The following is a 25871-nucleotide window of genomic DNA, read 5'->3' as shown; positions in this document are numbered from 1 at the left end:
AAATAGTTGTATCCTTAAAAATAATCCGGAGTATATCTGGGAAAACAAGTGAATACTTAATATCTCTTTCTCTCAGCCTCTTTTTTACAGTGATAAACGAGCGTCTCTTTTCTTGAACATCTTTTGAGAAGTCTGGGAAAAAGGCCAGTCTATTTCCATAGACTCGCCCTTCTTAGTACCATATCTCTGTCCCTTGAAACCAGCATTTTACCAAGAAGTGTCTGTGGTTGTCTCCCAGGAATAGATTTTCCACCTGGGACACAGTGAGCTCTTTCTACTAGAAACAAGGGCGGGAAATATTCCCTCCCAAAATTTTCCAGGATCATCGTCTGTATAGATTGGGCAGGGTTCTTATCGTCCGCGCCCCCTGGGATCCCCAAAATTCTCACATGATATCTTTGTGTTCTATCTTCCAGATCCACCACCATTCCATTCACTTCGCTGGGCGGCTTCTGCTGTCCCCGACGTTCCGAGATCCCGCGCATGCCCAGTAGAAAGCTATGGGATCTCGGAAACGTCGGGGACAGCAGAGCTGGGCGGCGCTTCAAAACTGCAGTTGGTGCGAGGCTGGCTGGGCGCAAGTGAAGCTGAAACGTCGCCCTTTGGGCAGAAAGAAGACGATTCTATCAGGTTATAAAACATCAGTTTACTGTATTTATAAGGTGGACAGGGGAGATACTTAAATGATTTTAATACACATTAGAAGACCTGTGCAGTCATATATATAGCTAAATATGCTTATTGGGCCTGTCAGTGTCCCTTTAAGGTCTGTCTTCAAGGTGGACATCTCAGTATTTATTTTTTTAGATTCATTCTGTATAGTAACCATAGAGTTCTCCACTTTACTAACTCTCTCGAATTTTAGACAGATTATCCCTAATCAATCCCACATCGGCTTGAATTGCCCATAGCTGGGTTGTGATGACCTGTATTAGATCCCCATTCTGCTTTACTGCCAATAGTATTTATTTTAGCGGGGAGGGATTAGCATTAGTCCCATCTTCTCCCTCTATTCCCTCCTCCCCTTGGGGATACCCAGAAGCTTTTTTCATTCGGATTCCATTGCTTCAAAATGATCAGTTCTTTTGATACTGGTATCCTTTTGCCCACCTCTCGTATTCACCCTTGAGGACCTCAAAAATGGTCTGTCTTTGCTCCTTCAAAGGATTTAACGACCGGCTTCTGACCAGAGAGGTCCACAGAACGCCTACTAGCCTTTGGTGCCATTCCTTTTCCTTTTTTTTTTCTTCTTTTTCTTTTCCCCTTTCCTTCCCTTTCTTCCCCCTTTTCCCTCTCTCCCCTACTTCTTCTTTTCCTTTTATTTTATTATATTTTTATTTTTTATTCCTATTCTCTTTTTTCCTCCTCCACCCGTCCGCTTTCCACTCTCTCCCCCCTTGACCAATTTTATCACAGAGTATGTCAGTTCCTGTGCGTGCGTTGTCCAAACTACGATATAGGTTAGAAATACATTAGTAACCCTTAATTAGTTGGTTAAATAGTTAGTTGATTAACTAGATTAGTTAGAGGGGAAGCAGTAAGGAAACAGTCTCACCGATCTTCACTTTCAGGCTGTCAGCAGATCCAACTTGAAGGAACGAGGAGCGCAATCAGGAGGATCACCACACTGCAAGCAAACCGGAGGACCAGTTGAAAGGCTGGAGAGAGGAAGACAGTCGCCCTGGCTCCAATGTCCCCGTGGAGCATACAGCACACAGCAACAGGATCCGTCCAGAGGGGAGAAATTAATACCCCAAAATGCCAGCAAGCAGAAGGACCCAGGAGACGCCCCGGGAGAGAGGCGAGAAGGCAGGAGGTGACAGCCAGGTAGCTAGCGAGTGATCCCGATCCGTCGGCAGGAGGAAGGAGCGTAAGCACCAGCAATCGACGACTTCAAACAGTCAATCCGCAATCCAAGCGGAGAGACAGAAGGCAGGAGGAGGGAGCGGAGGAATAGGCAGCTAGCTAACAAGCAATCCCAGTCCAAGCGAGGAGACAGGAGGAAGGAGCGGAGATGCCGGTGATCAAATTCAGTTCGCGATCCGAACGCGATCCAGTCATGAAGGCAACGAAGATGCCACAAACAGTGGTCAACAATCAGGGAGGCAGCCGAGCAGCGGGAGGGAGGGCGAGAGCGTGACGTCCTACGTCATCCAAATGTGGTCCGTGTTGGCCACCACTCACTTAGCACTTCACCCCGCTCCAGTAATTATTTGCAGTTTTTTGCAGCTGAAAAGAATAGACAGATAAAGAAAATGTAGTGCACAAATGATGTTTATATCCACCAGCTCAGTGGCACTATGCCATTAGGGTTGCCACCCAGCCGGTAATGCACCGGCCAAGCCAATAATTTATTGACTCTGCCGGCGGTGGTAAATTTTTTCTCATTTTTAATTGCCAGTATTTTACAATAACTATTACTATTCCTGGGGGGCACTAATGAGCACATTACTATTACTGGGGGCACTAATGGGGGCACTATTAATTCTGGGGGGAGCTAATGAGGGTATTATTAATTCTGGAGGGCACTAATGGGGGCATCACTATTACTGGGGGGCACTAATGACGACATTACTATTACTGGGGGCACCAATGGGGGCACTATTAATTCTGGGGGGCACTGCTATTACTGGGGGAATTAATATTACTGGGGGGCTCTAATAGGGGAATTATTAATTCTGTTGGGCACTAATTGGGGCATAAATATTATTAGGGGCATAAATATTAGGGGCACAAATCGGAGCATTATTACTGGGGGTCTCTAAAAGGGGCACTATTAATTTTGGGGGCACTAATGGAGGCATTATTATTAATGACGGGCACTAATAGAGGCATTACTATTACTGGGGGCATTAACGGGAGCATTATTAATTCTGGGGGTGCTAATGGGGGCATTATTAATACTGGAGGGCACTGATAGGGGCATTACTATTACTGGGGGGCACTAATGAGGACATTGCTATTACTGGGGGCACTAATATTACTGGGGGGCTCTAATAGGGGCACTATATACACTATACTGTACTATATGATGTCTGATTTCTATTTTTTACATTAGTGATGGCATAACCCCTTTAGGAGTCATGTGCCTTTTCAATAATTGTGGCGCATCTGATGCCAGTGGGGGATAAATGTCCTAATGTCAGTCGTAATGGCATGTTTGCTAAAAACGGTTGTTTTATATGCAGTACCCCAGAGCAGTACCCTATTATGTTATTTAATGTTATGTCATGCTATGTATTGCACCCAGCATAACCGTGTATGGATGGCACAGTCGAGGTTAAAAATCCTAGCTCAGCACTTGCAGGTGGTTGGATGGGGGATCCAGGATCTGTCTCCAGCTGAATTAGTCAGGCATTAGAAGGCAGAAGAAGCTGTGACTGGTGCTTCCTCTTCTTAGGCCCAAATAGCTTCAGAGGCTAACAGATCTCTGCATGATCTGCAGAAGGAGTAAGATAAAGGAGAGAACTAGAGAACATACAGTCTGCATAGCCAAGTTAGACTTTACTGCTGTGAGGGTCACTGTTAAGACACCCTTCACACTTGGACACAATCAGGCCAGTCGTATCTATAAAACTCCTCCATCACTCAGTGGACACTACAGCCACCATTGAAAGAGAACCATTGCATGCCATAGATTCTGCAGGAACAGCCTTGAGACAGATAGAGAGGAAAGAGCCATAACATCCTTGCCTAAATCCATACATCGTTATCTGTGAAGGATTTCACTGTGGAATTGTGTTTTGCTATCTTTGGATGTACTACAACTCCTATTTTGCACTTTAGTGATGAGAGACGTTTATTCTGCTACATCTGGCCTGGTTTTCTGACTCCTACGCAATATACGCTGGCCATTGCACTCTACACACCCTGCCCTGCAACCCGTACATACACGTAACATCAAGGGCACCCTAGCTAACATCAGCAAGGAGCCCCAGAGCCAGGGTGTGTCCTCCTTTCACTACATGGCCCGATGTACTACATGGCCCGATGCACATACATCAATGTTTATAAAAGGAGAAAGATGTGCCAAATTTATTTAAAGGAACAGGCCTGTTAATAAATACTGTACTGTCCGGGCACCAGGAACTGAAATTTATGCCATTTATGGGTCGTGTATATTCCCGATATAATTTCCGCCAGCATAATTATGGTGAATATGTCAGGCCATAGAGGCCCCGCCCATTGCATTAAACCATGCCTATTTTGTGAAGCCACACCCATTTAAAAATGCCACGAGCAGCATCATTTATTTATTTTTTACACTTTTTAATAGTTCCCCTAGGGCAGTGATGGTGAACCTTTTAGAGACCGAGTGCCCAAACTGCAACCCAAAACCCACTGATTTATCGCAAAGTGCCAACACGGCAATTTACCCTGAATACCAGTATAGTATATCTTCCATGTACTTTATCATTTAGGGTGGGTTCACATCAGCATTATGGATTCCGTTATGGTTATAACGGAAAATAACGGAATCCATAAGACTGAAGTCAAAAACCAGGACGGATCCTTTATGCTGCCCATAGGACTTTCGACAGGACTTTATTTTCCATCTTGCATAACGGGAACCAGACAGATCCGTTATGATTCAGATAGACTTCTATGGTGACGGATCAAAATGGAATGCCTCTTAAAGTCTTGAGTTTTGACTTCCGTCTTATGGATTCTGTTATTTTCCGTTATAACCATGTTATAACAGAAAGCCATAACGGAATCCATAACGATGACGTGAACCTACCCTTAGCTATAACAGGCTGCCTGCCTTTAATGCACTGCCTGTGCTGTTCATAGTGCGCCCTGCGCTGACGAATGGCAGAAAATGTCTAAGGCATATTGGTACACCACAGACTTTTTCCTGGGTGTGGGTGCCCATAGAGAGGACTCTGAGTGCCGCCTCTGGCACCCGTGCCATAGGTTCGCCACCACTGCCCTAGGGCAAGCAATCATCTATGAGAATGACACTATTGGGGTCATTTATCAAACTGGTGTAAAGTAGAACTGGCTTAGTTGCCCAGAGCAACCAATCAGATTCCTCCTTTCATTTTCCAAAGGAGCTGTCAAAAATGAAAGGTGAAATCTGATTTGTTGCTATGGGCAACTAAGCCAGTTCTACTTTACACCAGTTTGATAAATGACCCCCTGTGTTCCTATGAAGCCCTGCCACAGGTAGGGGCTCCAGAGGAACTAATGTACAGCAGCCTCGTATCATTCAGGAGGACCGAGGTTACCATACTCACCATCTAGTTCCCCCGATCCTCGCTAGGGGAAGCTGTTGCAGGCCCGGGAGCGCGTGCTCCTGGGTTTTTTCGTTCTCAGATGCTGTGGTCAAGCGCGCCTACATTAGTACCAGGTTCTGTTGTTTAAAACAGCTCATAACTGGGCGCCATCTTTAGTGCGGTACATGAAGAGGTTAAAGGGCTTTTGGCTTTTATTGGCCATAGCAACCAATTACAGCGCATCTTTCATTTTCAGAAGTACTATTAGAAGTGAAAGCTGTGCTCTGGTTGCTATGGGCGACAAAGCCAGAATTTCTTTGAGACCGTTTCATAAATCTGCCGCAACTCTCCGTAGCAACCAATCAGATGAATCCGTTTTATAATTTATATTCAAAATGAAAAGTGACAGCCAAAGCTCTATTCTCCACTGGAGCGTTCACACAAGAATTGGGGAGGGGAATTTATCAAAAATGTCTAAAAAATATTGGAACTACTCCACGACTTACCTTTTTGCCCCTTTTCGCCTTTGGAGCCGTCAACACCTATCCCAAAGCAAAAAATATATACGTTAAGAGAACAGATGACCATCCGAAAATGAAAGGGGTTGTCCCATGAAAAAAAAAAACAATGCCTTGTTTTGTTCCTATGTTAGTCCTCCTGGAAATGTATGAATAAATTGACCACTGGGCGTTGTCATTCCCCTTGTCAATAGTGTGTTTCCTTAAAGATCATCAGTATCAGATCGGTGGGCTGACTGACACCCAGGGCCGGACTGGCCTACCGGGATACCGGGAGATTTCCCGGTAGGCCGCCGGCCCTGGGGCCGCTTTAAGATATGCCTGCACTTTTTCGGCGGCCGGTGCCCCAAATCCGAAAGCTCTCATGTAGTGGTGGCCGGTGGGTGGAGCTGAGCAGGCCGGCCGGCCTCCGTTGGAGCGGCACTGCTCCCTCCGACCACCTGGTGTCGCTGTGAGCGGCAGCCCGTGATCCTCCTGGCCCGGCCTGGCTGGCTGTCCTGTGTGTGGCCGCCCCTCTCTTCCTGCAAGTGGCCTCAGGCTCCCGCTGCCTCACCTCCAGATTCAATATGTTGGGCCCAGGCCGCAGACCGGAAGCAGAGCCCGAGCCGATGTAAACAGCCCTGAGAGGACTTGAGGAACCGCAAATACTGGGGGTAATAAGGGGCCAGGCTGTGCCCACATGTGACTGGGCAGGCTGTCAGGGTTATGTAGTGTATATTATTTACATACAGTCTTATAATTTATAAGACTGTATGTACACTAATATACACTACATAACCCTGACAGCCTGCGCAGTCACATGTGGGCACAGCCCTGGCATCCAATACATATCACAGAGAGCTCTCTGTGACATGTATTAGATGCCAGGGCTGTGCCCACATGTGACTGTGCAGGCTGTCAGGGTTATGTAGTGTATACTATTAGTTTACATACAGTCTCCAGTTTACAGGACTCTCCAGGAGTGGCATCAGCTGGGCAGATCCGCTTCTAGGATGTGGGCTCCATGGGCACTCTGTAACCCTCACATGCTTCTTTATGCATCACAGCAAGGAGATTGGGGCAGTTGACAGCAGGGCTCTGGCTGGAGGTAGCACTTTGTGAAAGGTTGTCACATAGGTTGTCAGGGGCTGGGAGTGGAGAACATCTTGGTATGTAACCTGGTGTCACTGTGCTGTACAAAGGACCTGCTGGGCATGGTGCCTCCACAGAGGGCAGGGAATCAGATTGACTGAGGAGGGCTTGTACTTTGGAGAAGAATATGTGGCTTCATGTGACAGAGCAGATGAATCGCACAGAAGAGTGTGTGGATGAGGATACGTCGTGTCTCCAGGAGCTCTGCCCCTGACATCTCCAAGTGACAGACACTGCTGGACCCCCCTGGCACCCTGCACACATTATAAATGCACAGTATAGCTTTTCCTGATATGTATTGGATGCCAGAGCCATGCCCACATGTGGCGAGTGTCGGTGCATTATACACAGTAGCACGGTGTCCGGTACTCACACAAAGACGTGGTAGATGAATGCCCAGCCCCGGGGTCTCTCCAGCACGTTGCACAGGTAGTTATGCAGCCTCCGGTACTTCACGTTCCTCCGGCAGCTCTGGCTGCTGTTGTACGACAGCGGCTTCCCCAATAAGCTCATGCAAGCTCCCTGCTTCCCTCGGCAGCTCTCCTGCAAGCCCCCTCCCGGTCCCTGAAGTCCATTGTCTCCTGAACATTGACAGAACATACAATAAAATGGGCGTCAAGTCGGTAAAATTCACACAAAAATACTAGTCAAATTTTCAGGGGACAATGTGTGGAAACGCAAACTATGGAACCCTATGGCTCAGCGGAACCGGGGGAGGTCCGGTCCAGATGTTGCGGTTGAGATACAGATGCCTGTATTATGGTTGTGTAGATGAAGCATTAAAAACTATGGACATCTTTAAAAAAAAAAATTATGACTGCATTTTACTCATTTTGGGCTAAAATCATTTTTTGTTTTTATTTGGTAGGTCTTTATGCCTTGATTATTTGCAGCAACCGGGTCCGCAGGGGCAACATGTGAGGCTACGGTGGGCCGATGGGAGTAGTAGTAGTTTGTGCTCATGGTTAGCAGAGCCTCCCTGGGCCGGCGTGCAGTGAAGAGGAAGACAGCACTAAATCCTCCGGGGCACTCTCTATTGCAGGGAACACCGGCCAGATGGAAGTTGAGTTGCCCTTGATGGTATAGGTGTTTATGGTGCTTTTGCGGCTGGGCCCCTGTGTCGTTGTTTGTGATGCCAGCACCGTAAGGTGCAAATGTTGAGATGATATAGAATAAGGAGACTTTACTGAAGCTGATCCAATGGTCATCAATGTATGCAAAAGTAATTTACAGCAAGGCAGCTTTTACAGTGATTCAGATTAGTTCCCAGAAGTTGCATAAGGGGCAGTTTTCTATGACAGTCGATCTTTCTCCCTTGTTTCTCCGGGCTGGAGGGATGGACTATCTCTGCTGTACTGTATAATCATATACTTCTGTATCCTCTCTAGGAATACTATATTCTGACTGATGGCCTTTCTGTCCTTGGTTATGGTGGGCTGCTTGTAGCTTAGAATCTCTCCTAATGCAAAGGAGACTAGAGTCTGATAAACGACAGTTACCTTCCTTTGCCAATATTCTCACTCCCACTCTGAGTTGCCTGGTTCCTCTGCAATCTTTTCCTTCTATGAGCTGGTTCATAGAACTAACTATGGAGTTTGAATAACTCTCCCAAATGGCTGCTGAGGTCAGACATCACACACACTGACCTTCTTCTCCTTCTCTGTGCTGTGTGTAGGGCGGAGTCAGCCCTGGGAGGCTTGTTGGTACCTCCCTCTCCCTATGCAACTTCATTGAAACTGATATACAAGCACAAGTTACATGAAACACAATCACAGTATTTGCAGTGTGTTTCAGGAAATCAGATATCATATAGTACATGGCAATCTCTTTCTAACAAAGCTAGAACCAACCCTGTACCTCACATGGATCCAGAGATCTCCACAGTCATTGCTTTGCTAGATTTATATCAAGGGGAGTGTCTTTTCTAAGGGGGCGTGTCCATGCTCTCCCTATCACAGCTCAGGAAGCAGTTGAAGGTTGAAACTGAGCATGTGTGGCCCTCTCTGTGAGCGGGTCAAAGAAATAAGAAACAGCAGGTGGCGCTATACAGATACATTTTACAGAATATCTCAGTGGCTATGCCAAATTTTTAATTACATGCAATTATAAAAGTATTCAGATCCAGGCGCTGATTTGAAAACTGTAGAATATTTTCCGCGGGACAACCCCAGTCGTTTCTGAGATACAGGGTTACAAATTAGTCTGTCAGTTTCTCTTTTCTTTGAATCCCTGATGGGTCATGTTTAGCTCTTGTCTCTGATCTCCTGACTTCATAAACACTCCAAATAGCTTTGATAAGAATATGGATTAAATAGGTGTTTATGAGGTCAAGACATCAGAGATAAGAGCTACATATGAGCCATCAAATGATGGGGGTATTAAATAAACTGCAAACAGACTGATTTTTAACCCTGTAACTCAGAAATGCCTGAACATTTTTAATAAAGACCAACTGAAAAATATATTTTTCAGCCCAAAATGAGTTAAATGCAATCATAAATCATAGGGGTTCTCCTAAGATTTAAATTAATCCCCAGGGTAGGTCACAAAAGTATGCTTGCTGGGACACCCACTAATCATTAAAACAAGGATCCTTTGCCCCCCGCCCCCCCCATGTGAATGGAGAAACAGTTGAGCGTGCATACTGCTGCTGCTCCATTCATCTCGATGGAACTACTGAAAAGAAACCGAGTGTGCCTACATGAACTCCACCTCATTTATACAGGTGGAGGACACAAGACCTTCATTCTTAGGATCAGATGGGGGTCTTAGCAGTGGGTAGGTGATATGTATAAATCCTGGGTACAATACATACCACCAGTCTATAATCTGTATAGACTATCCAGGTCGGGATGCCACTTACCTTTTACTCCAGGTGACCCAACTTCTCCTTTTTGGCCAGGAGATCCAGGAAAGCCTGGGCACCCTCTGAGTATGGTCAGTTTGTCGGAGTCTCCAATTCCTAAAATCTTCACTTCTGTGACCAGACATAGAGATGGTCAACATTAACCCTAGACCAAGCAAATTTTTGAGACAATGCTTTTGTTTTTACCTCCCCTGGATTCAAAGAGTCATATAGATATATGTGCGCTTGGCAGCTGAAGACATCTGTGTTGGTCCCACGTTCACATGTGCCTGCATTGCTGAGAAAAATTATGTTTTAATATATGCAAATGAGCCTCTAGGAGCAACAGGGGCGCTGTCGTTACACCAAAAGGCTGAGCTCTCTCTGCAACTGCTGCGCCCTCTCCACTTTGATTGACAGGGCCAGGCAGTGTAAACGTCATCACACCTGATCCTGTCAATCAAAGTGCAGAGGGTGTGGCAGTTGCAGCGAGAGCAGAGCCTCTAGGTGTAATGGTAATGCCCCCGTTGCTCTTAGAGGCTCATTTGCATATATTACAACTTCATTTTTCTCAGCAATGCGGGAACATATGAACATGGGACCAACACAGATGTCTTCAGCGGCCAAGCGCACATGTAACAGGTCAGCCGGCTTCATAGGTACAAAACTGCTGACAGATGTGGAAAAGGCTTAAGGCCTCATGAACATGGCTCTAGTTTCAGTCTGCATCCAATCCACATTTTTTTGCGGATCCATTCATCTTCGCGACCCCGCAAAAAAATAGAACATTTTCAATTCTTGTCCGTTTTGCAGACAAGAATAAGACTTTTCTCTAGATAGGGGAGAGGGGAACGAGGAAGGAAAGAAGGCATGCTCACAACTGGGATCTGTCCTTTGTGGATCCGTGATTTGCGGACCGCAAAACTCTTACGGCCTTGTGCATGAGGACTAATGTTTCATATAATGTACTGAAAAACTGGAAAAAAAAATCTGTGGGGTGGAAATGAAAAAAACTGTATGCCTTATTTTTGGGATTTTCGTTTTTACAGAGTTAATGGTGCAGTAAAAATGACATAAAGCATTTATTTCATGGGTCAGTGCGATTACAACGATTCCAAACATACATAATCTTTATTATGTTTTTAATATTTTAGCAAAAATAAAAAATCCTCTAAAAAATAAAATATAATAGATAGCTTTTTTTAGTTTTCGCCAATGAAGGTGTGTGAGGACTTGTTTTTTGGGGCGGCAAGGAGTAGTTTTTATTGATACCATTTTTGCGTGCATACAACTTTTTGATAATTTTTTGGGTGAAGGCAATAAAAAAGGTGATTAAAAAAAACAATTCTGGCGTTGGAGATTTTTTTGGCCTTTATATTGTTCACCACACATGATAAATAACAGGGGCGTAACTATCAGGGAAGCAGGGGAAGCAGCTGCTTGGGGTCCCCGAGCTTAGAAGGGGCCCGGGAGCAGTAGCAGGGGTGTGAGCAGGGCAGGGTTGCATGTACTATGATGTAAACTTCTGGCCTCACAGGCAGCGTATAGTGGAGGGCCGCACTGAAGATAACAGCAGCTCTTGTCAGCAGCAGCTTATGCTGCTACCTTAAAAAATCTCCCTGGAGCTTCCATTTTTTTTTCTTTGTTCTTCTGACACATTAGAAGAATGGAAAATAAAACGGAAATGTAAACTCTCCCTAATTATATTTGTTTTGAGTACTTTTTTTTTGCATTTTTCTTGTAATTATGGTAACAAACCTTTTATTGGCATTGTATCGTGTGTATAGCTGTAATATTGTGAAAGGCAGGAGCGTACCTATAGTGGAAGCAGGGGACGCAGCTACTGCGGGGCCTGAACTCAAAAGGGGCGCACCTGAGATGAGGACTAAATTGTAAAAGGGCCCCCACAATAGTATTAATTACAGTGACATGATATGCAGTATATGTGCGGGAAACGGACAAAGTCGCAGCAGGGCCTGGTCTGAGTGAGTGATTTTGACTAGCTGCAGGACTGGGGCTTGCATAGGGGGAGGGGGGGTTGTGAAGAAGTTGCTCATTCAATAATTTGGTGTGGGGCCCAGTCAGTTATAGTTACGCCACTGATAAATAACATGATATTTCAACGGGGGTCTCCAGTACTTCAATATTGATGGCTTGGCATTGGGATAGTTCATTAAAGGGGTTGGTCCCTTCTCATACATTGGTGGCATATTGCTAGGATATGCCACCTATGTCTGAAAGATGGGGCGCTGGCTCGGTTATTTCCGCCAGCCCCATAGAGTGGTGGCTGCTCTTGCGCAGCCACCCTCCTTTCATTTCTATGGGACTGCCGAAAATAGCCAGCAGTCCCATAGAAAAGAAAGCAGAAGCCCCATAGAAATGGATGGGAAGCGCACCACGCAAGAGCGGCAGCCGTTCCATCCACTTCTATGGGGCTGACAGAAATAGCCGAGCCAGCGTTCTAGACATTGGTGGCATATCCTAGCAATATGTACGAGATGGGACCAGGGGTGCACCTAGCCTTTCTGCTGCCTGAGGCGAAAACTGAAATGTTGCCCCTCCCTCCCTAATGCCCTTCCTTTTAGCCCATGGCCCTTTGGCTGCCCCTCTCTTGCCCCTAACTGATGCTGCCTGAGGAGATCGCCTCACCTGGCCTCATTGGTGGTGCACCCCTAGATGGGATCAACCCCTTTAATATCAGGTTGGTGGGGGTCTGGCACATGGCACCACCACCGAGCAGTTGTTTTGGGGATGGCACCAGAAACTTTACAATGGATGCTTGTGCTTCCAGTTCTGTCCACTGTATAGTCTGTATTCCGGAAAAAACCTTCAGTAATACTATTGCCTGAGCGCACATACAGAAATGCGCTATTCCAGTTCATGGATTCAACACCAGTACTTTTATTACTGGCTAAAGCAGAAAACCAGTGTAAATGTAGGAAAGCCTCACCTGGACATGAATTGTCAGCAGCAGAGAAGGCGACCACCGTCCAGATCACAGGAAACCATGGAATCCACATAATGATCTGATCTGCAGACCTTCTCTCTCTCTCAGATCCAGGGATGCGAGGAGCAGGTCCTCTTATAGATCTCATTGTGTCTGTCCCTCCCCTTCTGATTCCGTCATCAGGATATAAACAGCACAAGACCAAACTAAAAAAACATAATAAATCATCTCTCAGGATGCTTGACCAGTGCTGGAAATAAAGGAGACATTAGTGGGATCCAAATAAGATCCCGGAATTAAACTTCTATATTAGACAATTGCATAATGAGCAATTCCCCAAAATACTTCTCGATTATGACTATGAGCAATCTGACAATATAGCAGGGCAGATATCAAGTTCCCTGCAACCTAATGGCAGTAATAATTTTTTTAAACATAATTTTTATTTGTTTTTTAAGGCTATTTTCACCCTGGTGGCAGAAGATTTACCCCGCCGGATCCATGCTAACACTAGCCTACCGTGCCGCCGGAGATATAATGGGGCAGGCCAGAAGTCCGGTCGCAGCACAGCAAACAAGCCGAGAGGCGGCCGGACAAAAAACGCAGCATGCTGTAGTTTTTGTCTGGCATGTTTTCCGTGCTGTGGCCGGACCTCCGACCTGCCCCAATTATAGTGAATGGGGCCGGAGCGGACTTCCGGCGGCACGGTGGGCTAGCGTTAGCATGAATCCGGCAGGCTGTTCCCCCACCGGACCCCGCTACCGCAAGTGTGAAAGTAGCCTAAAAAGTATGATGCAAAACATCCATCACAGGGTAAGTGATATGTAAGAAAGAACAAAACCAAGAAAGAAAAGAATGATGCCCCCTTCCCCTCTGCGAATGAAACCCATCCAATCCTTGGAGATCCCCTTTAATTTTTTTTTTTAAATATCTTTTTATTAAGTTTCGTGAGATTCCATACAATGTCAAAACAACAGCATGACAATAGGCAAATAGGAAGTGTTACATTTTCTTCCATTCAGTATTGCAATAAATCAAATAAAGCAATGATAAAGCAAATCACATATTACAGTTGGAATCTCATTTTCTATTTTCACCCCCCCCCTTCAATTACCCTTTCCCGAAAACTGATATATCCCCCCTTCTCCCCCCCCCCCCAACTTATGTTGTTTATTGCCCCATAAATTTCCAGAGGAACATATGTCCAATAGAGGTGCCATCCCCTAGGCAAGAGAAAAGAACAAAGTGTTATCTCCTATCAGTACTTCCGACTTCTAATGATACCTACTGGGCCTCACCCGGATACTTTAAAAGGCCCCAAATCTCCCTTCAGGTCCTCCTTAAGATACCACTCCGTCAACCTAAATGGGCTAATTATTTTTGTGTATTCTGAACTTGGCACATACGATAATGTAAACAGTTTCCAAGTTTGAAAAAAACGCCGACCTAGTGCCTCCTTGCAGTTTAACGCTTCCAGCCATTCCAAATGAAATAGATTACGCATTTGTGCCACTACCATATCCCTAGTGGGGACCTCAGTTGACAACCACAGTTTCAGTAAGCATCTTTTAGCGACCATTATCAGTTTATGACCCACCAATGATACCTTGGATAAGTCATCTCCTTTCTCCTCTGAACTCTGATTGGCAACTTGGTTACCCACATCACAGTGTAGTATTGCCAGCGATGGTGTAATTGCAGTGCGCACTCTACTAATCTTGCTTAATATCTGGCTGATCTCATTCCAATACCTGTTTAGTTTCTGACAGGCCCATAGACCATGATATAAGTCAGTCCTGGGAGTGTCGCATTTGGGGCATGCTGTTATTCTCTCTAGATTGGTTGGAGTAGTAGGTATGTCAAATCCGTAAACGGCATGATGTAAAATCTTCACATGTGTTTCCCTCCAAGTTTCATTAATTATGGCCTTGCGCAAAGCTACAATTCCCGACCATACTGTCTCGTGAATCTCTGCCACCCCCAATTCTCGGGCCCATTTCTTAAATATTCCTTTAGGGTCTAAAGTTCTCCACCTGTCTCTCAGCACCTGATGCAACATTGAAAGTGATCTCTTTGCCGAGGTCCTAAGGAATCAGTCAAAGTCATTCTGCTTCCATTCTTTTGACAGATCCCTAGATAAGTCCCTACAGTGATTTCTTATTTGAGCGTATTGCATAAACGAGGATCTTCCTAATGCAAATTTGCCCTCTAGTTCACATAAAGTCGCCCATCTCCCTTCAGATTCGTGGAACAGGTCTCCTATTTTATTTATCCCCTTAAGGATCCAGTCTTTGAAAAACATATTATCAATGCCTGGTTTAAAGGAAGGGTTTCCCCTCAGGGGGAGGTGTTTGGAAATCTGGTAAGGAAGGTGGAAGTGGGTTCTAATTTTTTTCCATACAACCGCCGTGTCCCTCACTACAAGAGAGGATTTGATGTGTGCCGGTAAAGTGGGCCTTCTAGGATGTAGCAAAGCCACCAGTTCCCATGGCCGTACCAACTCCCTTTCTAATGTCAGGTTTGAGTAGTGATTCGTCCCATTAACCCAATCTAAAATATGCCTACTTATACACGTCAGGTTATAACCTCTAAGATCAGTAAAATTCAGGCCCCCCTCCTCCTTTCTGAATTTAAGTTTATCCAGCGATATCCTGGGCCTCTTACCCTGCCATATGAATCGAGTGAACCTACTTTCCAGTAGCTGGATATCCGCATGACGAAGTAGAAGTGGAATAGTCTGGAGTGGGTAAAGGAGCTTGGACATGCTCATCATTTTAATGAGATGGCATCTCCCCACCAGATTTAAAGGCAAACCCTGCCATCTATCTAGCTCTTGCACAATCTTGGCAATGAGGGGGGGATAGTTTAGTGAATATAATGAATGTGGTTCTCTGCCAATGTTTATGCCTAAATACCTGATGCTCCTTTTCGCTCTTGTTATGTTTAAATGTTTAGGCAACTGACATTCCCCTGAATCTTTCTGGGATAGGGCTAACAACTCACATTTTGAGGCATTTAATCTGTACCCTGAATAGGATCCGAAGTGGTTTAATGCTAGGAAAATCCGTTCCACGTGCTTTTTCGGGTTAGCTACAAATAGTAATATATCGTCTGCGAACAACGCCGCCTTTATTTGCCTAGCGCCTATCCCTACTCCATCATATAGATCTGAATGACATAAGAATCTAGCCAATGGCTCTATTGACAAATTAAACAAGAGGGGTGATAGAGGGCAACCCTGGCGTGTCCCCTTTTGGAGGTGAAATGCATTGGATAAAAATCCCGGAGTATATACCCGTGCTCTGGGGAGTCTGTACAACTTTGAAAGGAAAACCCTGAAAGTCCCAGTGAAACCCATCCTATCCAGAACTGCCTCCAGCCATGCCCACCTTACATTATCGAATGCTTTCTCCGTGTCCAGCGTGAGCATGACTGGAGTCTCCCCGTGTCTTGGCTGGTGACAGACCCTATCCAGAACCGTTAATACCGTGCGTATATTGGTAACTGCTGACCTGCCCTGCACAAATCCCACCTGCTCTGTGCCAATGATTGATGGTAATATAGTAGCCAAACGATCTGCAATAATCTTTGAAAGTATTTTAGTATCCACATTGATAAGTGAGATTGGCCTATAAGACCCTGGCAGTAAGGGGTCTTTACCGGGCTTGGGAAGCAGTTTAATATAAGAGATATTATCTTTATCTGGGGACGCTGTGCCACTTAATACTTCATTATACCATTTCACCAGAACCGGGGATACCTGATCTAGCAGTGCCTTATAATATTCCCCTGTATACCCGTCCGGGCCAGGCGCTTTTGCATTCCCTAACTTTTTAATAACAGACTGTAGTTCTTCCAGACTAACCTCTCCATTAAGATAATGTAGTTGTTCCGTGGTGAGGCACGGTAATTTGACCTTTTCCAATAAGGAATCTGTAAGGTCAGCCCCTTTAATTTTATATTTTGATGATTTAAAAATATGGAGGACTCTATGTGTTTTTACTAATGCTCGCCCTTCCTGTAAAACATACAGTTCTATCAACATTTTGGGAAAACAATGTGCTTTTATTGGCGTCCACAGCTCCTGACCATCAGTTGACGTTCACCAATGATCTCATGACCTTCTGATGACCACAACACGGCCAAAGAATAGATGCCTGTTCTCTCTTACCAAAGGGCTGTATTTACCCGAAACGCCTTGATTAGACATGCCTAATGTCATCTATCCTGCAGATAAGCCTTTAAAGAATCTTCAAGCATCTGCATGGGTTAACCCTTAGGATACATTTTTTTTCATTTTTGCGTTTTCATTTTCTTCCCTATTTTCCTTGAGCCATAACTTTTTTCCAGTCACATAGCTGTATGGGGGCTTATTTTTTGCGGGACAGGTTGTACTGTCTAATGCCACCATTTATTGAGACATAAAATGTGGTGGGAAGCGGAAAAAGAAATTCCAAATGGGATGCAATTAGAAAAAAAAATGCAATTCCTCCACCATTTTACGGGTTTTGTTCCCACGGCATTTTGTTTATGGCAAAACTGACCCATGCCCTTCATTCTCTGGGTCAGTACGATTACAACGATACCCCATATGTATAGCTTCCTTATGTCTTAATAGTGTAAAAATTAATTTAAACTTTGATAAAATTTTTTTTCTTTTTTACATCACCGTATTCTGATTCTGACCCCCATAACTTTTTTATATTTATGTCTTCTGAGCTGTTTAGGGGCTCATTTTTGCGGAACAATCTGTAGTTTTTATTGATACCATTTTAGAGTGTGTGTGTGACTTTTTTATCACATTTTATTACATTTGTTTGGGTAATAGAAGCAATGAAAAAATGGCAAATTGGCCATTTTGACCCTTTTTTCAGCTACGCCATTCGCCGTATTGTATTTTTTTTCTTCTATTTTAATAGTATGGGTGTTTTCGATCGCAGTGATACCCATGATGTTTATATTTATTATTTAGGCATTAATTTTTTAATTATACAGAAACGGGGGGTGATTTAAACTTTTATATATTTTTTTATTTTTTGATATCTTTATTACCAATTTTTTGTGATGATTTTGTGGCTCATATATGAGCCTATAAATAATGTTTTTAAATTTTTTATTTTGTTCTATCAGGGATTTTTAACATGTCATTGAAACTCAATATTGCTAATTTCTTATCCTGGCCTGTCATCTGGTGGCCAAAATAAGAATTGCAGCATGAACACTTTCAGTCTCGTCAGTGAGTCTGAAAGTGTTGGGCGCAACTACCCATGCCCCAATTGGCTACAAGGGGCATCGGTAGGAAGCCCAGAAGCGCAAGCTTCCGTTTTTTTTTTTGCGCATTTAGATGCCGTGATCTCACTTGGTCACGTCATCTACAGCAACAGCTGAAACAGGAGAGATCTGCCGGCCATGGAGCCCGCTGCACGTGCGAGCGGGTGCCATGTTTACACATCTCTCCAGCACCATACATGTACGCCGTTGGTAGCGAAGGGGTTAAAGGGTTATCCGGGAAATGATAATGATGACCTATACACCGGATCGGTCATTATTATCACATTGGCGGTGGTCCCCACGATCATCTGTTTCAGGGAGCTGCCGCGCTCAACCGAGCTCTGCCGAGAGATTCCGGCTCCCAACAGCTTTCCAAGCACAGCGCCGTCCATTGTGTAGTAGCAGTGCTTGGTATTGCAGCTCAGCCCTATTAACTTGAATGGGGCTGAGCTTCAACTAGGCCATGTGACCGATGCACAGTGATATCATTCGCCTAGGAAGAGGCTGGGGCGCCTGACAGGGATCCCGGGTGTCGCACCCCTGCAGCAGATCTGATACTGATGACCTATGCTGAGGATAAGTCATAACTATCTTTTCCTGGATGACCCCTTTAACACAGCCGAATGTCTCATTTAGGGCTCATGCATACGAACGCTTGCCGCACATTGGGGACCGCATCAGTGCACAGACACGGTCCGTGTGACCTGCGTCAACTTGAATGGGTCCGCAATCTATCCACACCACAAAAAAATAGGGCATGTTCTATCTTTTTGCAGAGCGGAGGCAGGGACCCAAATGTCCCGAAAGTGCTCCGTAGTGCTTCCGTGCCTACACTCTGTATCCTCCGAATTGCAGACCCATTCAAGTGAATGGGTCTGCATCTGTGATACAATGCCCGTATATTGCGGACCACAATACAGACACGGCCGGCTCTTATCACATTTTGTACATGCCATGTTTAAGGAAGGGCATCTGAAAAAAAAAAAAACGTTCTTGTGTATTGGCTACTGCTTTGTTGCCCCTATTGTTTACAACGTAAGCAGCTGTATATGGGTGGGACTTCTGCTCCACGGAACTACAGTCTTGTACTGGCAGATCACCATAGTACTGTGATTTTCATGAATTACCGTAGTTTATAAAGTACTGATTCCCCAGATTTTCTCTTGGGGGAACGCTTTGCAGCCTAACGTTTACCGTACTATACGCTTCGTTCAATGGAAGTGAAATTTTCAGATTGTCTTCATTAGGCCACATGCACACGATCGTATGTGTTTTGTGGTCCGCAAAACACGGATACCGGACGCGTGCATTCCACGTAGAAATGTCCTATACTTGGCCACAAAATGTACAAGAATAGAACACTGTGACGAATACCACACCTCGTACCCGATTGACGTCGCCTACGTCGAGCTCACGAGATGCGCTATGGTCACGGGTTACCAAAAACGTGACGTTACGTCCTCCAGAGGAGCAGGTAAGGTCAGCTTGGTACATTGTCCACGCGGGCACAGAGAGGCAACAAGCTGAGAAAGGGATAGTGCAGTAACCCGAAACGCGTTTGGTCGGAAGGTGGGCGCACCCGCTACAAAGCCCTCCAAGAGATTTGCATGGCCATGATGACCTGCATGGAGTTTAGACAGTACCATGCCTACAGCTTGCATGGGGAAATTTGATTCACCAAGGAATATTTATCAATACTATTGAAAGATGCTCAAATCCCCCCTCCGCGAATTATGTTATGTCTTGTGGAAAATATGGGATCATACACTTGTCTTCAGCCACTAAACCCCCCCCCCCCAAAAAAAAAAAAATGAAAGCAGCAGGCTGTGATAAACGCCCAAAACAGTTATGCTTAGACGTGAAATATGGACCAATACAACATGGCCGCAGTCAGGCTACAACACAATGGCGTGTGCGCGAGCACGTTACAACACAAAGGCGCTGATCTCTAGCAGATGCTCGAGCTAGTCACGTGCTGGGTCCGGACCGGAAGTACCCGGGAAGTCACGGGAGTGGCGTTGGAAAAGAGCTCGTCCTTCCGGGGTAAGTCGGCGGCGGCTCAGTATGTGTCACCTGTGTTATTGTCCTGACTCCTGCATACCTGCCTGTCCCTCCCTGCATTACACCGTATCCACTGGGGGAGGTCTAGAAGGCGCTGAGCGCTTTATTCCCGGCACGTCCTGCTGCTGCAGCATCTTGCAGTGTGATTTTGTGTGTAGCTCATACAGGAGGGCTCCACGGCCCCCACTTACAGGATGCGCTCCCGTGGCAGTAGGGAGGTTTGTGTAGGCTTTCTTCTCCCAGCCCATCACTCTTCTTGTCTCCCCAGGCTATGCTATTTGCTGCCTTGAAACATTTCTAGAAGTTAAAGGGCCATTCACGTGATGATTGAGGACACTTTCAGGCAGAGTGGCATTAATTATTTTTAGCCCATGATTTGCCATTGATGTATTCTCATTGGGGTAATTTATCAAACTGGTGTTATGGACTATTAATACAAAAGGGATACTTGCTTGTTGAGAACTATACTGTAGTTACAATGGCGGCCAGGTACCCAGCCAACGCCTAGAACAGAATCCCGCTCTTTGCTTTATCATGTGTCACAAGACTGTTTCCGTTCAGCTCAAGCAAGCAGCTTCCCCTATCTGGAAAGGGGAGGGGGAACTTCCTCTTGCACATAGATGTGACAGAAAATACTGAGTTAATAGCCAACAGAAAAGCTACACGCCACCTTCCACCCCCCTACTCCTTCCTGTCCTATATTGTCTGTTGTTCCGCAATAAACCAGATATCCTGTTATGACCCCCAGCTGTGTGTTGTCTCAGTATACCGATACTTTAACATTGATTTGGAGCAGTACATCAACCGAACTGGCAGCTTGACCAGAACACTGGGGTAAAGAAGAACTGGCCTAGTTGCCCATAGCAACCAATCATTCTTTTCAAGGAGCTGTCAAAAATGAAAGGTGAAATCTGATTGGTTGCTATGGGCAACTAGGCCAGTTTTGACAAATCCCCCCCCCCCCCCTTCAGTAGTTTTCTTATGTGGACCTCTGTAATTAGTTGATTCCCCCCCCTTTTTTTTTTTTCTTTCTATGAATGGCTACAAGAAAAAGAGAATATTATAGAGCGGTTAAATAAAGAAAAGTTGTCCTTGCAGCAGTTCCAGATGGGTAGTTTTCCGTAATGAAATTGGGAGTTTTGTTCTTTATTATGCACGAATATACCGTAATTCTTGCCATGACTACCAGAAGGTTGCTGGGCACCTATCCACATGTGTCGTGCGGCAAAAAAACCTTTTTTTGTAAGGGTAATCAATGGTGTCGCAATGCGACGTGCTGCGGCAAGGAAGCTGCAAAAAATAAAAATCCGAGCATGTGGCACTGCAACACCATTAACCATTGTTACAGAAAATGTTGCGCCCTTAAAGGGAACCTGTCACCCAAAAATCGTCTATCAAGCTGTTTACAGTACCTTATAGTGCTGTGTCCTCGTTTCTCGATGCACTTTTTCTTCGTTTTGCCGCATGTCTGCTCATTCAGAAATCGTAGTTATATTCAGCTGCTGCCCCGTGCTGCAAGTCAGGCTTGAAGTCACGGGGGCAGCGGCCTCGGCGTCTTCCATGGCCCTCTCCCCGCCCCCTGCCTCTGTGACTGACACCCGAACATCCGAATCCGGGACCGCGCTCAACGGCCGCATGCGCAGTAAAGGGCGGCAGGAGCGCGGTCCCGGCTGCCGCGCGTACTACGCGCCGTCTTACTTTCGCCGCACTGCGCATGCGCCCGACATCCTGTATCAAACGCGCCCGCGCCCAGATGCCGGGCGCGGGCGCGTTTGATACAGGATGTCGGGCGCATGCGCAGTGCGGCGAAAGTAAGACGGCCCGTAGTACGCGCGGCAGCCGGGACCGCGCTCCTGCCGCCCTTTACTGCGCATGCGGCCGTTGAGCGCGGTCCCGGATTCGGATGTTCGGGTGTCAGTCACAGAGGCAGGGGGCGGGGAGAGGGCCATGGAAGACGCCGAGGCCGCTGCCCCCGTGACTTCAAGCCTGACTTGCAGCACGGGGCAGCAGCTGAATATAACTACGATTTCTGAATGAGCAGACATGCGGCAAAACGAAGAAAAAGTGCATCGAGAAACGAGGACACAGCACTATAAGGTACTGTAAACAGCTTGATAGACGATTTTTGGGTGACAGGTTCCCTTTAAGGCTCCGTTGTTGGTTCGTGTGTCTGTTTTTTCTTCTCCATGTGTTATCCATGTTCCACTTGCACTGCTAGGCTGAAAAACAGATTTCCAAAGCATCTCCTATCAATGGTCAATGAAAACCACTGACAGAACATGGATGCCATCTGTATCCTGTCAGTGGTTCTTCACTAACCTTAGGCCTCATGCACACGACCGTTGTGTGCATGAGGCCTTATATGCACTTGTTTGGTTTTCATGAAGGACAGAAGTAGTGCATGTATCCGTTGTTTTTCTACTGAACCACAGTCAGTGAAAAACCGATGTATGAAAAAGCACATTAAAGTCAATGAACCCATGTGCAGTCCGTGGAGAACAGTCAGCACATGTCCGGGACTCATTGACGTGTGAGTAAGTCCTTATTTATGGATGTTCAAAAGTTATTCCTCCAGATGGTCATCTCATACTTGATCAGCTGATTTATAACCTTTTAGAGAACCCAACAGTTTGGGGCAGATTCACAAGACTGTTGATAAATTAGATGTTTCTTGTGCTGTTTGGCTCACTAACTGAAATCTGCTCCAGCTATGACCTAGTTTTCTGGTGGAGAGGTGGTCAACCATGGGTTCAGGTCTTTCTATTGTAGTTTGAGTTTAGCTGTATGCGTAAGGGCTCATGCACACAGCCGTGAGCGGTCCGTGGAACCACGGGCTGGATTCCTGCTGAGAGCAGGAGCGCGCGGTGTCATTGGTTGCTATGGCGCCGTGCGCTCCCTGCTGCCGCCGCAATACAGTGATACACTGGTATTGCCGTGTGCATGAGCCCTTACTGATGAACTCCACTGGAGATAATTGTGCGTGTGCTTCCACCTCTGCTGCCTTACTCTGGGGTGCTGGACAAGGCAGCAGGGACCCCCATTGTCCCGATAGGTGGGAGTTCCATTTCTGGGTCTCCTATTCATCACACATTTCCAGCAGTTGGCCACTTTAGAAGAATATTTCTTACTAGAGATGAGCGAACTTCTGTTTTAAGTTCGGCGTCTAAAGTTCGGGTTTGGATTAGCGGAGAATCCCGATCTGGATCCGGATATGGATTCCGACTTCCGTTGTGGTCCGTGGTAGCGGAATCAATAATCGGCCATTATTGATTCTGCTACCACGGACCACAACGGAAGTCGGAATCCATATCGGGAACCATATCGGGATTCTCCGCTAACCGGAAGCCGAACTTTAGACGCCGAACTTAAAACAGAAGTTCGCTCATCACTATTTCTTACATGTCCATGCTGTGGTAAAGTAAACTTACCACATGCCTTTATGTGGATACTTTCCTAGCCATTCGTGGCTGTATCTTCTGCATAGGTGCCTGAAGTAACTTAAGTGGTCCAGCATCTGCACAGAAGAGGATGCAGCGATGGGTGGCTAGCAACGTGACCACATGGGTAAACCATGTGACCTCCTCCATTTTGTTCATGGACGGGGTGACACTGCTGTTTGCATAGCCCTTAAATGAGCTGTCAGGGGCCTTCAGACCAGCAGCTCAGTTGAGATACAGCATGGCCATTTAGGATATATTCTTATAAAGTAGCCAAACCCTATAAAGAAGCACTAACCCCAGCTCAGCTACAGCCCTTTTTCATTATGGGATCTAATAAATTCAGTCTCCCTTAAGTCTCTCTGTGTCAACTACAGGATGACATCATCACCTATCAGATTGCTCCTGACAGCTCTCAGGCCCCTCCCTTCCCCACCCAACTCCACCCTTCTTGTTCCTCTGTATATCCCAGTATACATAAAATTCTGCTGAAGATATATGGGGAGATTTGCTAGTGAAAATTGGCTTACTTGTTTATAGCAACTAATCAAATTCCACCTTTTTATTTTTCAGAGCTCCTTTGCAAAATGAAAGGATCAATCTGATTGGTTGCTATGGACAACTAAGCCAGTTTTCCTTTACACCAGTTTTGATAAATCTGCCCCCATGATGTCTACCTTATACAGTGAACCAGGAGTACAGATATATAGTAGGTAAGTGTATATAGTGAGTGACAGCAGAGTTATATACCCCCCCCCCTTACTCGCCTTGCCTGTCTGTACTATCTGTGTGTGCTGACTTTCCAGTGTTGGTTTAGGAAATGCAGCTTCACCCTGCTTCTCCTGCGTGTCAGAGCTGACAGTGGAAAGAGGGCAGACAGGCTCAAACTGTGTTCCATAGGAGTACATGGAGACTCTGCAGTGTGAGGGGACAGCAGTAATGTGTCGCTGATCTGTCATGGCTGCCCTTACACTGGATACAGAGCAATACAGTGTGATGAGACTCAGCCCCCTCAGTCTATGCAAAGCCAAGCATGATGGGAAATGTAGGATTTATTAGGAGAACCATATCTGAGGGGAAGAAAAAAATCAAGATGACAGACAACCCACAAATAAAACAGGTATTCACAAGACAAACAGAAAAGTCTCTATCTGATTCTTTAATAAAGGCCTGTCCGGCACTATATAGACAAACAAGTCTGCTTCTCTAAATAGTGGGGTTGTGCCATATATGGTAATACTTCTCACTCTAAAGTGTATTTTCATCAGTTACTGTAGTTCTAATTCCTCTTTGATTAGTTTTTTTATTTTCCCTCATTTGCAGTTTTCTCTTATCCCTAACGCTTCAATCCTGCTTTTTTGTTTTTCATATATCAAATTGCGGAAGGCACACAGGCGGCTTTCGGGCGGACGGCAAAAAACGGAACGGTCGTGTGCATGTAGCCTTAGAATAAGGCAGTTTTGATAAATGGTGGCGTTTGGGGAAAGTGATTTAACACCATATCTGTTGGGCAGGATACATTTCTGTTAGTGGCACAACCTCTTTAACCACCTAACTGTTCTCCCCGAGTCCAACTTGGGCAGGAGTGGGAGGGGGAGGCTGCTTTAGCTGCTGATGTCGCCTGATTGCTAGCAGCATGGGCCTGGCCTTGTTTGAAAGCTGACATTTCAGGCTTTCATACAAGACCAAAAGGGTTATGAATAATATGCAGTAAAAACCTGCTTTTACTTTCACTTAAAGCTGCATTCACTGCATCCTGATTTCTAAGATATTGTTGTCATTTTGGTATTGTATGAATGCTTGGAATGTCAGCTTTCAACCTATACAAACCAGAGATATAAACAGCCCCCTCCCACCCCTTAGTCTGGAGGAAGAGGGCAGTCGGGGAGCTGAGAGCTGCAGGAGGAAATGAAAAATAATAAAAAATATATAGAAATTTGTCATTATCATCATTGTACTGACCCACATAAAATAAAATGTTATTTATACCACACGGTGAACCACATAAATAAGTTCCACAAAATGTTAAATGTTTCCTCCTAAAAATAAAATAAAAGTTATCTACTACACTATATATAATATATATATATCTATCCCAAAATGCTTCCTAAAAACCTACAACTGATCCTGCAAAATAAAATATTAGAAGAAAAAGTTAAAAAGTTATGACTGCTGGAACACAAAGGGGGGAATATTATTGGTCCTTAATGCTAAAATTATGTCACTAAGGGACTACAATAAAAAAGTGACATTTTTGGGAGGGTTTATACAATTTTAGGCTTCATTCACACGACCGTATAATAAGTCTGCATCCGTTCTGCAATTTTGCAGAATGGGTGCGGATCCGTTAATTTCAGTGGGGCCGCAAAAGATACGGACAGCACACTGTGTGCTGTCCGCATCCATAGTTCTGTTCCGCGGCCCTGCAAAAAAACAAATTCT

At 45.4% G+C, this 25871-nt stretch overlaps 1 protein-coding gene, 1 long non-coding RNA gene and 1 pseudogene across 4 annotated transcripts in view; 1 reads left to right on the top strand and 2 right to left on the bottom strand.

The window, feature by feature from the left end:
• Window positions 1-6103, bottom strand: part of LOC122942114 — a 58673-nt pseudogene extending 52570 nt beyond the window's left edge.
• Window positions 6104-7430: 1327 nt separating this feature from the next.
• Window positions 7431-12714, bottom strand: LOC122940585. The gene is made up of 3 exons (XR_006390373.1): window positions 12664-12714; window positions 9732-9845; window positions 7431-7449 (listed from the first exon to the last, which is right to left on the bottom strand). It is a non-coding gene; the product is annotated as an uncharacterized LOC122940585 (long non-coding RNA).
• A 7204-nt stretch (window positions 12715-19918) lies between these two features.
• LOC122940575 (gastrula zinc finger protein XlCGF26.1-like) overlaps window positions 19919-25871 on the top strand; it is a 29969-nt gene continuing 24016 nt past the window's right edge. For 2 of the 3 annotated variants that reach the window (XM_044297196.1, XM_044297194.1), the window contains exons 1-2: window positions 19936-19974; window positions 24003-24142. The gene's annotated coding sequence lies outside the window, so the exon portion shown is untranslated. Of the gene's footprint in view, window positions 19975-24002; window positions 24143-25871 lie in introns of all 3 variants that reach the window. The other variant, XM_044297195.1, reaches the window with a different exon arrangement.

Source organism: Bufo gargarizans, chromosome 6 (genome assembly GCF_014858855.1).
Source record: "Bufo gargarizans isolate SCDJY-AF-19 chromosome 6, ASM1485885v1, whole genome shotgun sequence".
Taxonomy (NCBI): domain Eukaryota; kingdom Metazoa; phylum Chordata; class Amphibia; order Anura; family Bufonidae; genus Bufo; species Bufo gargarizans.
This window is presented reverse-complemented; position numbering and strand designations above follow the sequence as displayed.